General features: G+C 33.0%; 1 protein-coding gene and 1 long non-coding RNA gene across 2 annotated transcripts in view; one reads left to right on the top strand and one right to left on the bottom strand.

Annotated features, from left to right (window-relative positions):
• The window catches only part of LOC149483375 (BMP and activin membrane-bound inhibitor homolog), a 61,326-nt gene that overhangs the window by 17,908 nt on the left and 30,376 nt on the right, over positions 1-13,042 (bottom strand). The window lies entirely within an intron of this gene.
• On the top strand, positions 426-2,068 carry LOC149483377 (uncharacterized). The gene is made up of 2 exons (XR_016316490.1): positions 426-958; positions 1,472-2,068. It is a non-coding gene; the product is annotated as an uncharacterized LOC149483377 (long non-coding RNA).

The following is a 13,042-nucleotide window of genomic DNA, read 5'->3' as shown; positions in this document are numbered from 1 at the left end:
GAGTAACAGACAGACAGAGTTACTTTCGCATTTATAATATTATAGTATGGATTTATGTATATTGTATACTAATTAAACGTAAACTATTCAAAGCCGTTAACTTTGCTAGAATCCAGAGCGGTCATCATAATATCACTTCGAAGAAATCGTTAAAATAGTTAAGAAATAATTATCAAGTTTCTCTCACACATTTATCATTATGACTCGCGTGACACGCATGCACGAAACATCAAGAAAATACTGAAAACCAACATACAGTGCCACAAACTTATCTGACCCGGTGGCAAAAACTGGAACTACGTGCCGCCATTTTGAAATGTCACATTTTCACAGACTTTTCATAACGGAATATTTTGTTTATATAAAAGAAAGCGACATCAGTGACACTGTCACCGGGTCAGATAAGTTTGTGGCACTATAATATATTTTATCCCATGGAACTATAGTCATACTGGAACCCAAACTCCTAAGAATAAATAAAAAACTGATAGAATGACCGCAAGTAACCCCTGTTTACCCCATAGGGTAGCCAGCGTGATTGTAAATTTTTCCCCTATTGACGTGCATTAAAAAATCGACTGTCAGTAATAATAGTCTATATGACATAAATCATTAATAAAATCCGCTAAAAAAATGAAATTTAAACGAGATTCATGCAGGTTTGCTTTTCCATTGAAATAACAAAGGTTTACAACTTTTAAAATGGACTGCTTATCGAACACGCTCATAATTTTTTTCCCATATTTTGAATTATGTTATGAAAATCGTTGCGCGGCAGCCCCAATTCTAGGTGTCAAATAATGTTTACTGCAAAATGGCGGATGTTTATGTTCATTTCGTGAGTTTGTTCTTGTATTTTGGAATTATTCTGAGCCAAAATTAATAGAAATGGTTGTAAATATATTGTGCGCGGTTGCAAAAGTGAATGGCATCCAGGATGTGATATTATATTTCATTCGTAAGTACAAAAAACCATGCATAAACTACGCTTCATGTAAAATTGTAGTTTAGTAATATTTCTACTTTAATTGTTGTTAAATCTGGAATAATAGATCGAAGTTGTGATTATAATGTTAATTTTGATTAGGTTTTTTCCATTTAACATCGTTATTTGCTTATTATTAAATGTTTCATGATTGTAATAAATATTAGACTAGGGTGTCCATACTTTATAAAATTGTGTACATATATTTCGGTATGGTATTTTATATGAGGAGAAGTCTTTCTCCACTTGAGTTAGTTCAATTGGCGTGAAAGTTAATGGTATAAAAACGTTGTTTACTACTTTTATATAATGATATATTGTAAAATCAGGGTTGTAGGTACCATATATGTATGTACTCAAAGTACATACATATATGGTACCTACTGAAATAGAAGCACAAGACAACAGCACAAATTTTGTGTTATCTGTATCTAAATGACATTTTTTTTTTTATATTTTGCAAATAATCTTCTTTTCTCTTTACAGGTTTCCGTCCAATCTAGCGGAACGTAATACATGGCTAAATATAGTAGAATTAAAAATATCCTGTTTTGAAAAAGTGAAGATATGCAACATTCATTTTAAACCCGCACTTGGCCAGTGTGGTGGATGTGGCTGTAACCTCATAGGAGGCCATGTCCCAGCAGTGGGAACGTAATATATACGTTACGGGAAATAAAATGTATGGGAGGGTTTAAAGTTACATTTTTAGATATTTCTTGTTATATTTAAAAAAAGTAATTATTGTTATTTTACTCATTAGGTAAAGTATCATATCAGTATCATATCGATATCAGTTTAAAGTTTTTTGATACCTGCAATAGTTACGGAATAATCACCTGTGCACACTTAACGATTACACCCTGAATATATTATATTTTGTTTTTTATTGTATGATAGGGAAGCGCTAGACCACGATCTCATATTTCAAGTACTCTTAAAACTATTTAAATACTTAAGGGATGGAATGATAAAAATATTTTCAGTGAACCGATTTCGTTACTTTTTATTGTTATTATCTTATAATTTGCAAATTTGTAAAGGCAGTTGGCATTGTAATGATAAATAAATATTATAAAAACACATTGATATTTTACTTCATTAATTCCTCAAATGACTGGACGTAACGCCAAATTATACAGCAAAATGTTGTCATAATTTATAGCGGTCCTGTGTTCTGAAGATGCAAGACGGAAGACGCAAACATGAAAAAACGCTGAAAGGAACATTACAATTTTCCAATGTTAAATACTTGAACATCTATTTTTTATCTATTTGCAAAAATTCTACAGTAACTATATTAGAATAATAAATGCAATTACGTAATTTATTTCCGCCGTAAATCATCAACCATCAATCAATCAATAAATATAAAACTCTCCCGTTACTTAGTGACTGACAGACAACGCACAGCCTAAAATCACTGGACCTAAAGACATGAAATTTGGCACACTCTGTATATCTAGAGTATCCTAAAGGTGCACTTAGAAAGGCTATTCCGAAATCCCCACGGGATAAATGGGATTTTATGTTTTATGACTTCAACGAGGACTAAGTCGCGGGCAAAATCTAGTATTATAGTAAAATTTTAATACGAATAAAATTGATGTATCCGTTATTTTTTTCCTTAATATCCTGAATTTTTTACATTTATACTCACCCCACGGAAATATAGACATACTATATATATTATGACTCACCGTAACTAGAAAGAGACGGAGGGGAAACGATAAGATTCAAGGTCAAATTTTTTGACTTTACTTTTTCTTAGGGAGTGTGGGTTCCATATAGGGCATGCAGAACCGGATCCGGTTCCAAGTTTCTGAAACCCGGTTCCAAATCGAGCTCAGAACCGGGTAGAACCGGGTTACCCGGTTCTTTTATAATACTTCGGAAAAAAATACGAAATTAAACAAAAGTAACTGTAAAAGTACCTGATGGGCCTTTTATTTTACGCGGCTTGTGTCTTATTTTATTAAATTAATAAAGAAACATAATTTCAATACTTCTCTTTATTTATCAGTCTTATAAAAGTACCTTGGCCCTTAGTCAAACGTCAGTATCGCCCAGGAATAGAAATTGCTAACGCTAATTATTATTGACATAAGCTCATGACATTTTGGTAATGGTTCGGCCACACTACCAACGACGATGACGACCACGACCAAAATTCCAATCTTGCCGAAATTTATTCAAAATAAAATATTTAAATCTCCCGTCATTACGGTACTCGGATAAAAAATTAATTCTAGGTCAATAAAAAAAAATAGTTTTTTTTGCGATTTTCGCCGAGACGGTATCGGTCAATTAAGGAAAGCTGGCATGTTCACAGTACTCACACTTATGCAATTTCACTTACAGTATGTTCAAAAATAAATGCGACTCTAGTTTCATTTTAGACTTGAATTGTAAAATGGTGCGTTGTAGATAAATATATGCAAATATAATTATGAAAGCTCTCATAATTTACCTGTAAAATTATAATTTAAAAGTAAATCAATTGATGAACTTAATTATTTATTCTAATAATAATCAATTGGATAAAAGAATTAATAATAATTCAATTATCAAATAATAATTAAATTTCAGGTCATAAAAACAATACAAATAACACGTGTACGCTCACTCCCAACACACGGATGGTTATTTTGATAATGATGAACGGACGTTTTCTTATTCAAAATCAAATTCTTTCATTTACTGTATCACAAAATTCTTCATAGATTTTTAGATATTCGTACTACACACATCACCCTGTATTTATAAACAATTGCAAAATAAAAGCTACACATAGGCCGGGAGATACTGACACAAAATTTCGGGTCATTTGTAACAGAATGGCGGTTCTACAGGGGTCTTATTACGCAATGACAAAAAGAAAAATGATGGTCAGAACGCTGGTACCGGCGGACTAGTCGCATGGGCGTTAGTCGAACTCGTCGGATAAATAGCGAAAGTCAAACGATTTGTAACACAAAAATTTTAGAATTTACCGATAGCCCATAAAAAAGATGTAGGCGGTAGTGTCATGCCATACTTTTCCGGTGTAACTTACAGCCCCCCATACCGACGCGATGCGTTGATTTAAAAAAACAATAAAATAAATAAAAAATAAAATAACGCCCACTGACCATCATTTTTCTTTTTGTCATTGCGTACTAAGACCCCTCTAGACCGCCATCCTGTTACAAATGACCCGAAATTTTGTGTCAGTATCTCCCGGCCTAACATGTGCAATGTGTAAATGTGTTGACGTTCCAGCTCTTCTTAATATAGGTATAAGTTTATCATACAATCACCTGGAACCAAAATTGTAGATCATAAAATTATCTATAAAAAAAGGTTACATACATTTTTTCCTAGGAGCTACCGTTTCTACGAAAACCTATTTTTTATCCATTGATCTCGAAAAAAAATTTTTGTGTTTTGCACAATTTTATTTAATTTCGACTGGATGAAAATTTTGTTCGTGGTCGTCGTCGTCGTTGGTAGGGTGACCGAATCCTTAGGCAAAACATCATACGCTTATGTCAATTTGTATCGATAGCGTATTCTATTCCTTAGCGTTTTGACGGTTGTCTCGGCGCTCTTGTTATCATAATATCACATAAAAACATGAAAAGTACCCAGCAATAGGTTTTGAGTCCTGCGATCCATGCGAATATCGAAATTTGCGAAAATTTTCAGCATGTCTTTTCAGCAGCATTTCGGCTGTATCTTTTGATGCGTTGGCTTGTGAGTTTGACTTTTTCACATAAAAGGGACCGAAGACTTGAGTATCGATATAAATTTCAGCTTGATACCAAAAACAAAAACATGACTGGATCATTATATGAAACAGTAAAATTAACAGCTTTTCAAATTCACGAGAAATCTAATAAAAATATTTCTGTAGCCTAATTTTTGTCATTTTCGAAGCCTAATTTATTTTTTTGGTAATACAACCGTAGGAAACTAATAGCATCTAAGGTTAGACAACCAATCAGAGTCACGCTTGAGGCGTGGCACGAAAATTCGCGATGCACGTGAGTCTGACGTTGCCAGATAAAATAAATTTGTTAAAATAATGCAGCAAAATATAAATAATACTTTATATTTTAATATTTTGGTCGGAACCGGGAGAACCGGGTTTCAAACTATTCAGACCCGGTTCTCAAGATCATCAAAAAACCCGGGTTTACCCGGGTTTTTCGGAACCGGGTAAACCCGGGTGCATGCCCTAGTTCCATACGTAGTATATATAGTTCCATGATTTTATCCTCACCTAACTATGTTTTTACAGTAAATTCTCCTTTGAGTAAAAAGATTTAATTATTTCTCCGTTTTGTTCAAATGTAAAAGTTAGTACGTACTAATTCAACAAACTTTATAGCTACATAGGTAATTCCATTTAAAGTTAATTTACGTTAACTCCAAGAATGTCTTGGTAGAAAATTGTGCAATCCAACAAATCTAATCGCATCTTCAACGCGTAATAAACACTTAACTTTCTTAATCACACACGAACATAAAAAGAGATTCACATCGGGCAAATTTATCGCTCCATTGCTTCAAGCTCATTGAAAATCATTACTTTCTAGGAATGTGTAATGATTAATAGTGATTAACATACAACATTAACATTTACGTGAACGGTAGCCGATTAAAAACTTAATTAATGTGCCCGATTTGTACCGCAGTAGCGTTTTTTATCGGTGAAATATGTACACTTCTTAGCACTTGAGAGCAAAGGTCGTAAGTATTTAAACACGCTGGACATTCTCTATGAAATTTATGCAAAAATTTGGGTTAAAATTTCGATTAATTAACAACAGTGAATCTAGTATGCTTGATAACACTTATGGGTGAAGATTTAATAAGCTTAGTCGAGATAACCAACGCTTATTTTAACATATAAATATTTAGTAGTGATAACTTTGTAATTAACACAATTCTCTTATTCCGTTACTGATAAAACTAATATGTTTACAGACTTTGAGCTTTTTCTTTAAACTAAATTAAGTGGAACTAATTTAAAATGATCATAAAGAATTAGATAGATAGCTGACACAATTTCTGTTCCTATGATAAATGAATGTACCTACTCCCAAATAATACACTAAACTAGTTTTAATTTTTGTGGATGGCAAGACATGGGCCACTTAAAGAAGTTTAATAATTGATTAATAAGTTCACAAAATTTTGAAGGTTATCAGCAAATAGAATAGAAGGAAGGTACAAACTAAATATTTAAGATGTTTAAGTAGTATTGTAAACAGCTTCCACCGCTCACGTTAAAACAAACCACTCTCTCGTTCATTACAACAAATATTTGTTTTATGTTTGATACAGGTAATGAGCGGTAGCGATATAAGGGTGCTTTTCCAACAATAAGTGCCAATAATGTACGAGGATTTGTAGCGACTAGCGAGGAATGTGTTTGTAAAATGTAAATAACCAATAGTATCGCTTCAAACGCTAAACACTTCAAACTTTTAACTAAATGAAGCGATATGATTGGTTATTTAAAACACACTCCTAGCTACACATCCTCGCACATTATTGGTGGAAAGCAAAGTAATTATAGTTATGTTATAATAAATATTGTTAAAAACACGTTTTAATAAGATTAAATTATTGTATTCTAACCGATCCTTGATGCAAAATGTTTGATCTAATTCTGACCGTTTAAAGGGTGAAAATCGAGTCGAAAAGAGTCATATAAACATACAGGTCAGAGTCATTTAAAAGTGTGTTAAAAATATTTTTTTGAGAAACTACTAATATAAGTAGGAACGACTAATATGAAAGTTTGATCAAATATAAAGGTTTAAAATTTAAATACGTATACGATTTTAATTTTAAATATGAATAGCAAACGAGTCACATAATATTATTATTTACTCTAAAAATATGTAAAGTGTTCGTCCTTCTGAAGGTATACAAGATTTTTATTAATTCATCCTAATACTCGTATATTTCAATAATTGAGCGATAAATTATTCAAATAATGCTTGAGAAAAGCGAGATAGATCAACTAATTTAAAAAAAATAAGATCAGGTTGTTTCTCTATTTAATTTGTTAAAGCATCACAATCTTAAAGCTTTATATCAATCTTAATTTAAACCGCATCAACAATGTTTTTTCACAATGGTGGTAGTTGTTACTTGTTACTAGTATTTATTATAAGGGAACCTTAAGTACAATATGACATAAGTTTGATAGGCTATTTATGGATGGGGTAATTGAGTGACTCACAAGACTAATGTCTCGAACTGCGTCCGTTGCTGATGTGTGTGCTTTAAATAGACGCAATTCAGCCTGATTCGACGTCTGTATTGGATTCAAGTTTAATTATCCGTTTAATGGCACGATCGGCATTTAACCCCATTGATTACATTGCAGCTATTTTTGTTTTTGCATGACTATTATTATCTGATGCGAGAACTGCTTTTTTTAAAAGGGCTGGAAGTAAGGAATGCTAAGTTGTCAATTGATTCTTCTTGGAATACAAGAGTGTAGAACAATACGCATTTTGCTTGGGTATTTTTTATACGAATAGTGTTAGTTGTTTTAGTGAGTTGTGTATTAATGAGGGCATCAGATGATTCACGAATATCGTGTATCTACAAGGTAATTAAAGGACCTTTGATTTATTTGAACATATGTACGCTAATCGCTATGCAGCACAAACGCATCAATAATAATTTGAATAAATGAACCTCAAACCAATTAGATTTTCCTTAAATTACAACTCAAAGGTGGCGTTTCAAAGAATGGTTGCTTAACAAAGGAAACCGTAAAAATTGCTAATGCTCATGTATTATACCGTAAGCATACAAAATTATTTAAGAATCTGTATGTAAAGTACGTGTGGTCAGAACACTGCGGGGCGCCCGGGTTCCTTCGAGATGTTGTTTTAGATATACTCATTAGAGTTATGATGACGAGATGACTTGATGTTTGAGTTGTTGAATAAATTCGTTTATTAGGTAAGGATTGTGTTGGTAAAATGGCTTTTTGGTCCATGACTAGTGCGCGATGGAGCTAGAACTATTATAGTGTAGACTGTAGAAACAAAACGCAAATGTGATTATTAAAAGGTTGATCTATTATAGTATACTTAACTCTAGCTATAAAGACTCAAAGTTACATACATTCGATGTATATTTGAAGAAAAACTTCACATGTCATAAATATCTTAAAAAGAAATTGCATCTTATAAAAAAAGCTCGAATAAAAGTAGCATTACAATGTGACGTCACAAAAGATTTATAACCGTACAAAACAATAGAAACCGACGGCATAATATCCGAAATTAATATCTGATAAACGAGCATAAAATTACATTACCTCAGTGGCCGGAGCAATGTTTGTTATTGCAAATTGGCCGCAATCTTCTGCAATTACGGCGTTCGCGTGTGTCGGCCAAATCGGCAATTATTTGCCGTCAGATCGCCGACAATCGGCTCTGCCCGCGGCACCCTTGTTTATTTAATTCGAAGTAAACGATTGTGAGGTCTTCCGTTAAAATAGTTTGAATGCAATTGTACGGGGTAATTGCCGGTCATTGAATTTAATTTGGGAATGCGAAACCGAGTCAAACTTTTTGTTAAAGTGGACTCTCGTTTTCAATTGGGATTTTTCAAGATCGTTAATTCGAGTGATGTTGTTTTAATATGCTTTGAAACTATTGGACTTAACAATTATAATTTAAAATGTGATTACACACATCAACACAGTGCAAATGAATGAAACGCGTCTCACTTGTTATTTATACAATTAGTTAAAGTATATTGTATACAATAAGTGGTCGGCTCGGCTTTTTTCCGAATACAAGCGGGATCGTTACAATTTGATGGGCACATACATCATGTTCTTATACCGAGATATGTTTTCAACTAACATTTATCAATTACCGTTACCATAAACTGCAGCAGTGCGGATACGAACGCACATACCGCGATATCCCCCTAGTTCATCCCGAACCACATGTTACCAGTTTTTGCAAAGAAATAGGGATAAGGCAGCTAGACTTTTACGATCATTTTTATTGCTTCAGAATTATTATACTTCATATTAACGCGTAATGTACTGAGCCCTCCTGGAGCTACGTTTTTTAATTAATTTTATTATTCTAGAACGAGATCACGTTCACAATAAAATACGTGAACATATTATAAATATTATGTGCACCGACCATAAAGCGAACTGGAAAGTAGAAGTCATTTACTTAATAATTAATGAAAAGTTTCAACAACGTTATATAACATATTTTTTCTTGATATTAACATAAATGAAAAATAAAGTGTAATTATATTCAGCCCGATCGCGAGGTAGGCACATCATAAATTTCTTCTACAAAAAATGTTTTATCTTTTTCGAATAAATCACGTAGTCAAAAGTAACTTATTAAATTATTTCATCATAAAATATGTAAGTGAATTTTTGCACGAATATTTATGCAGGTATATCTGTTTTATTTATTAAATCTTATATATAAAAATGAATCGCAAAATGTGTTGGTAAGCGCATAACTCGAGAACGGCTGAACCGATTTCGATAATTCTTTTTTTATTATATTCCTTGAAGTACGAGGATGGTTTTTATGTAGAGAAAACGTAAATATGTACCACGGGCGAAGCCGGGGCGGACCGCTAGTATTCATATAAAAAGCAGATAGATTCATTAGAAGTATGTATGTATCAAGTCGATGCAAACATGAATGATAAGGCTGGCAGGTGCAAAATTAACTAGGAAAAACTAGAAATGTATAATTTCTTCTGTAAAAACACTTGAGTTGCGCAGGCGCAGGTGAACGCTTGACACCTGTCTAAGATTTTCTTTTTAGTGAGTACTGAGTACGTTACAAATGAGGTTTTAACTTTTAGTACACATAATTGCACGCGATTATACGTATAGCTAGTGATTTAGATACATACGTAGATTAATAAATATTTTTTGTCGTAAGTAGATTATAGCTTTCACCAAAAGTTATGATACTTAAGTACCTTATTATATTATATTTTTCAATCAACATTTGCTATAGGTAACCTTATGTAAGTTGATACTTTTGTAGATGTCTTATTTTCTTTTTGTGGCAGAATTGTTGAGCTATATTATCTACAGTGGCGGTACGTTCATACAAGCCGAAAAGCCCGGCTTGCCTTAGAAATTCGCTACGAGACAGGAAAATACCTATATTCACGTTTGAATATTCGCGCGCAATGAGCAATTCATAATCTGCTCCGAATTCAATGAAAACTCACCTACAATATTATAATATATTACGCCTAGCATAAAACAATGACGAATTTGAGTAAACTTTTTAATTTCATCCTTCTTGCTAACGGAATAAGGTCGTACCTTTTATTTGGACGTTACAACCTAAATTCGATGGATTATAAACAGTGCGGTGTCTCGCTTGCACGCGTGGGCTTTTACCGGGCTTTGCGCTCATCTCTTCTAACGTATGAAATTTCGTCGGAGTAGATACATACCTAGCTATAGAACTCTATAGCAATTTCTAAGGGAAAAAAGGCCCGGCTTTAACAGTGTGAAGATAGTTACGATTGCGCGAACGAACGTCGTGAATATTATTGTTAAATTATAGTTTGTTTGAGCGGGTGATTATACCAGTGTAATTTAGGTTAAGTTTTTCGAATTTTGTGGTAAAATAAGTGTCGCGACAGCAGATTGTGTTGTAAATTGTGGTGGTTTGCTTTGTGCTCAGCGGGGGAAAGGTAAAATCATTAAACTTTACTGAAAAACAATTAATTTCTTCATCAAAACCAACTCCCGATTTGTGCATTACCGAAACTAGTAAGTCACATAAACGAAATTTTAATTGTAATGTTTACGAACGATTTCATGAATAAGAATTACTTAGAAGAAGCCTTTCCCCAGCTGTTGAAACTTGCACATATTTTGTTAGTTACGATTCCTGTTAGTAAATAGGTTCTTCCACGGAGCGTGCTTTCTCATCGTTAAATCGTATTCATAGGTAGGTACCTACGTATTAATTATTAAGAAATACGTATAAGTATTTATTTGGCCAAGAACGCCTTTCTGTATGGTATCAATAATTTCCATAGAAAAGTAGCTGTTAGGTACTTAATTGAATTCTAAAACAAACACCTACTTTCTATAATTCCGATGTTATGAAATCTTTCCTTAGGAAAGATTGGCGTTTTGAATTAGAATATAAATGATCTGTACAATTTTATTAATAATATAATGTCATACAGTTTTATATAATTTATCGATTTTAATGATAAACGTTTGACTCAACTGTTTGAGGGCGCGCGTGAAAATTTAAAAGATTTGATTCGGTATGTAACTAATATGTTCACGTTTTTTTATAAGTTTTATAACGAACATAATTACACAGTATACCTAGGTAGGTATCTTATTCATGAAAAGGGTACCCATCAAACACTTTGAAAAATTTGGGCTTGCCCAGTCCTTATACCCTAGGCACGCCACTGATTATCTAGGTAATATATACTCAACTTGCTGTGCAGCTAGGACATCAAATATAATTAACATATATGAAGGATCTAAAATCTAAATAGACATGAAAAAATCTTTTATTATGTTGCGGCTTACCTTTGTTTCTAGCAAATAATACTAACCATATAATAAGGTGAATTAGAAGATTTCGTGAGATTACCGAAGCTCAACGTCTACAATTCCATTATTATTTAATATCAATGTGCGCCTCGTATAAAATTGTCCAAATGATCCAAATGGCAGTTCTAACCTATACTTTAATGTGGAATTTCGTGTTTAAAATACACATTTCGGTTCACACACAATTAAGCCTGAAACGCGATGCAATTTGGTAAATGACATGAGATCGTTTTATGAGCTAACACCGGTCTATGATTTGACGGACTAACGAAGAGCCTATAATGACGATTCGACCGCGGGGTACTGATTATAGGGTTACCGCCCACTTTGGACCACGCTGTATTGTGGTAAACATTTTTGTGCGCCGAACCATTTTATTCATTTCAAACAAATGCTACGCTATTGTATGATACGTTATTAATTTCTAGAGCAAATTACATATAGCTGGTTGACAATCACGAATACGATACACGTCGTACATATTCATTGATACTTATAATGTATACTATACTGCTATTAGAGGTATAATATATATTATATAGCTACAAAGGCTACAGGCCAATAATAATAAACATCGGTGCATAGAGCTACTTTTAAAATATTCCCCTATAAACAACTGTCAGGTCTAAAAACGTTTCAAACCATTTAACCGTTGACAGACATACAGCACAGATGTCAAAACGCACCGACATGTGGTCCTTAACGAGGCAAGGACTCAATTGCGCCCATTTATTGTTACGTACTTATATGTAGCTAACGACTAGCCTACAGTCTAGACGGCTCAGCATAAATCTAAGCTATAGTGTAACTTACAATTGAAGTTCGTTAACTTATCAAATTCAAAGTATATCAAATTCAGCAGCAGATTTAGAATCTTATTACATATATTTTATCGTTGTCTCAATTCATGACAATTCGAATCATTGTAAGCAAAACAAAGTATTAAGTTGCCGTAACATTGCCTATACGGTAATTTATTCTAGCTCCCTGGTCTATATTTTATCGAGTACCTTCAAAATAATAATATGTACCGGCATTCTATAGTAAATACATTCGCATTTACTATTTCGCACGACCTTTATCAAAGGAGGTCACTCACATACCATAATTTATGATACTAATGTATTTTTATAGAATTCACTACCTATAATATATCTAAAAAGTTTTATTTTAGTAATTCCAGTCTGTCGACAGTTTGCATACAAAATTAAAACTTAATTGATACAGCAGGTTTGAGACAATATATAAATCCCGTCTAACGTATGTATTAATTTGCTTGAATAACATAATTGATAATCAATTAAATTCACAATCAATTTACCTGTTCCGCATTTTTTAATGAAATTTTTTTATCCCATACTTTTATTAAAGAATATCCAAACATTACATAAAAGTCGTTAAGGCTCATTGTAACTCATTCTGTCGCATAGTAGGTACCATAATTA

Source organism: Colias philodice, chromosome 13, assembly GCF_061535455.1.
Source record: "Colias philodice isolate Cphi_HAF_F1 chromosome 13, ilColPhil1 Martin Lab GWU primary, whole genome shotgun sequence".
Lineage (NCBI taxonomy): Eukaryota > Metazoa > Arthropoda > Insecta > Lepidoptera > Pieridae > Colias > Colias philodice.
The sequence above is the reverse complement of the archived record's forward strand: the minus strand, read 5'-3'. Positions and strand labels throughout refer to the sequence as shown.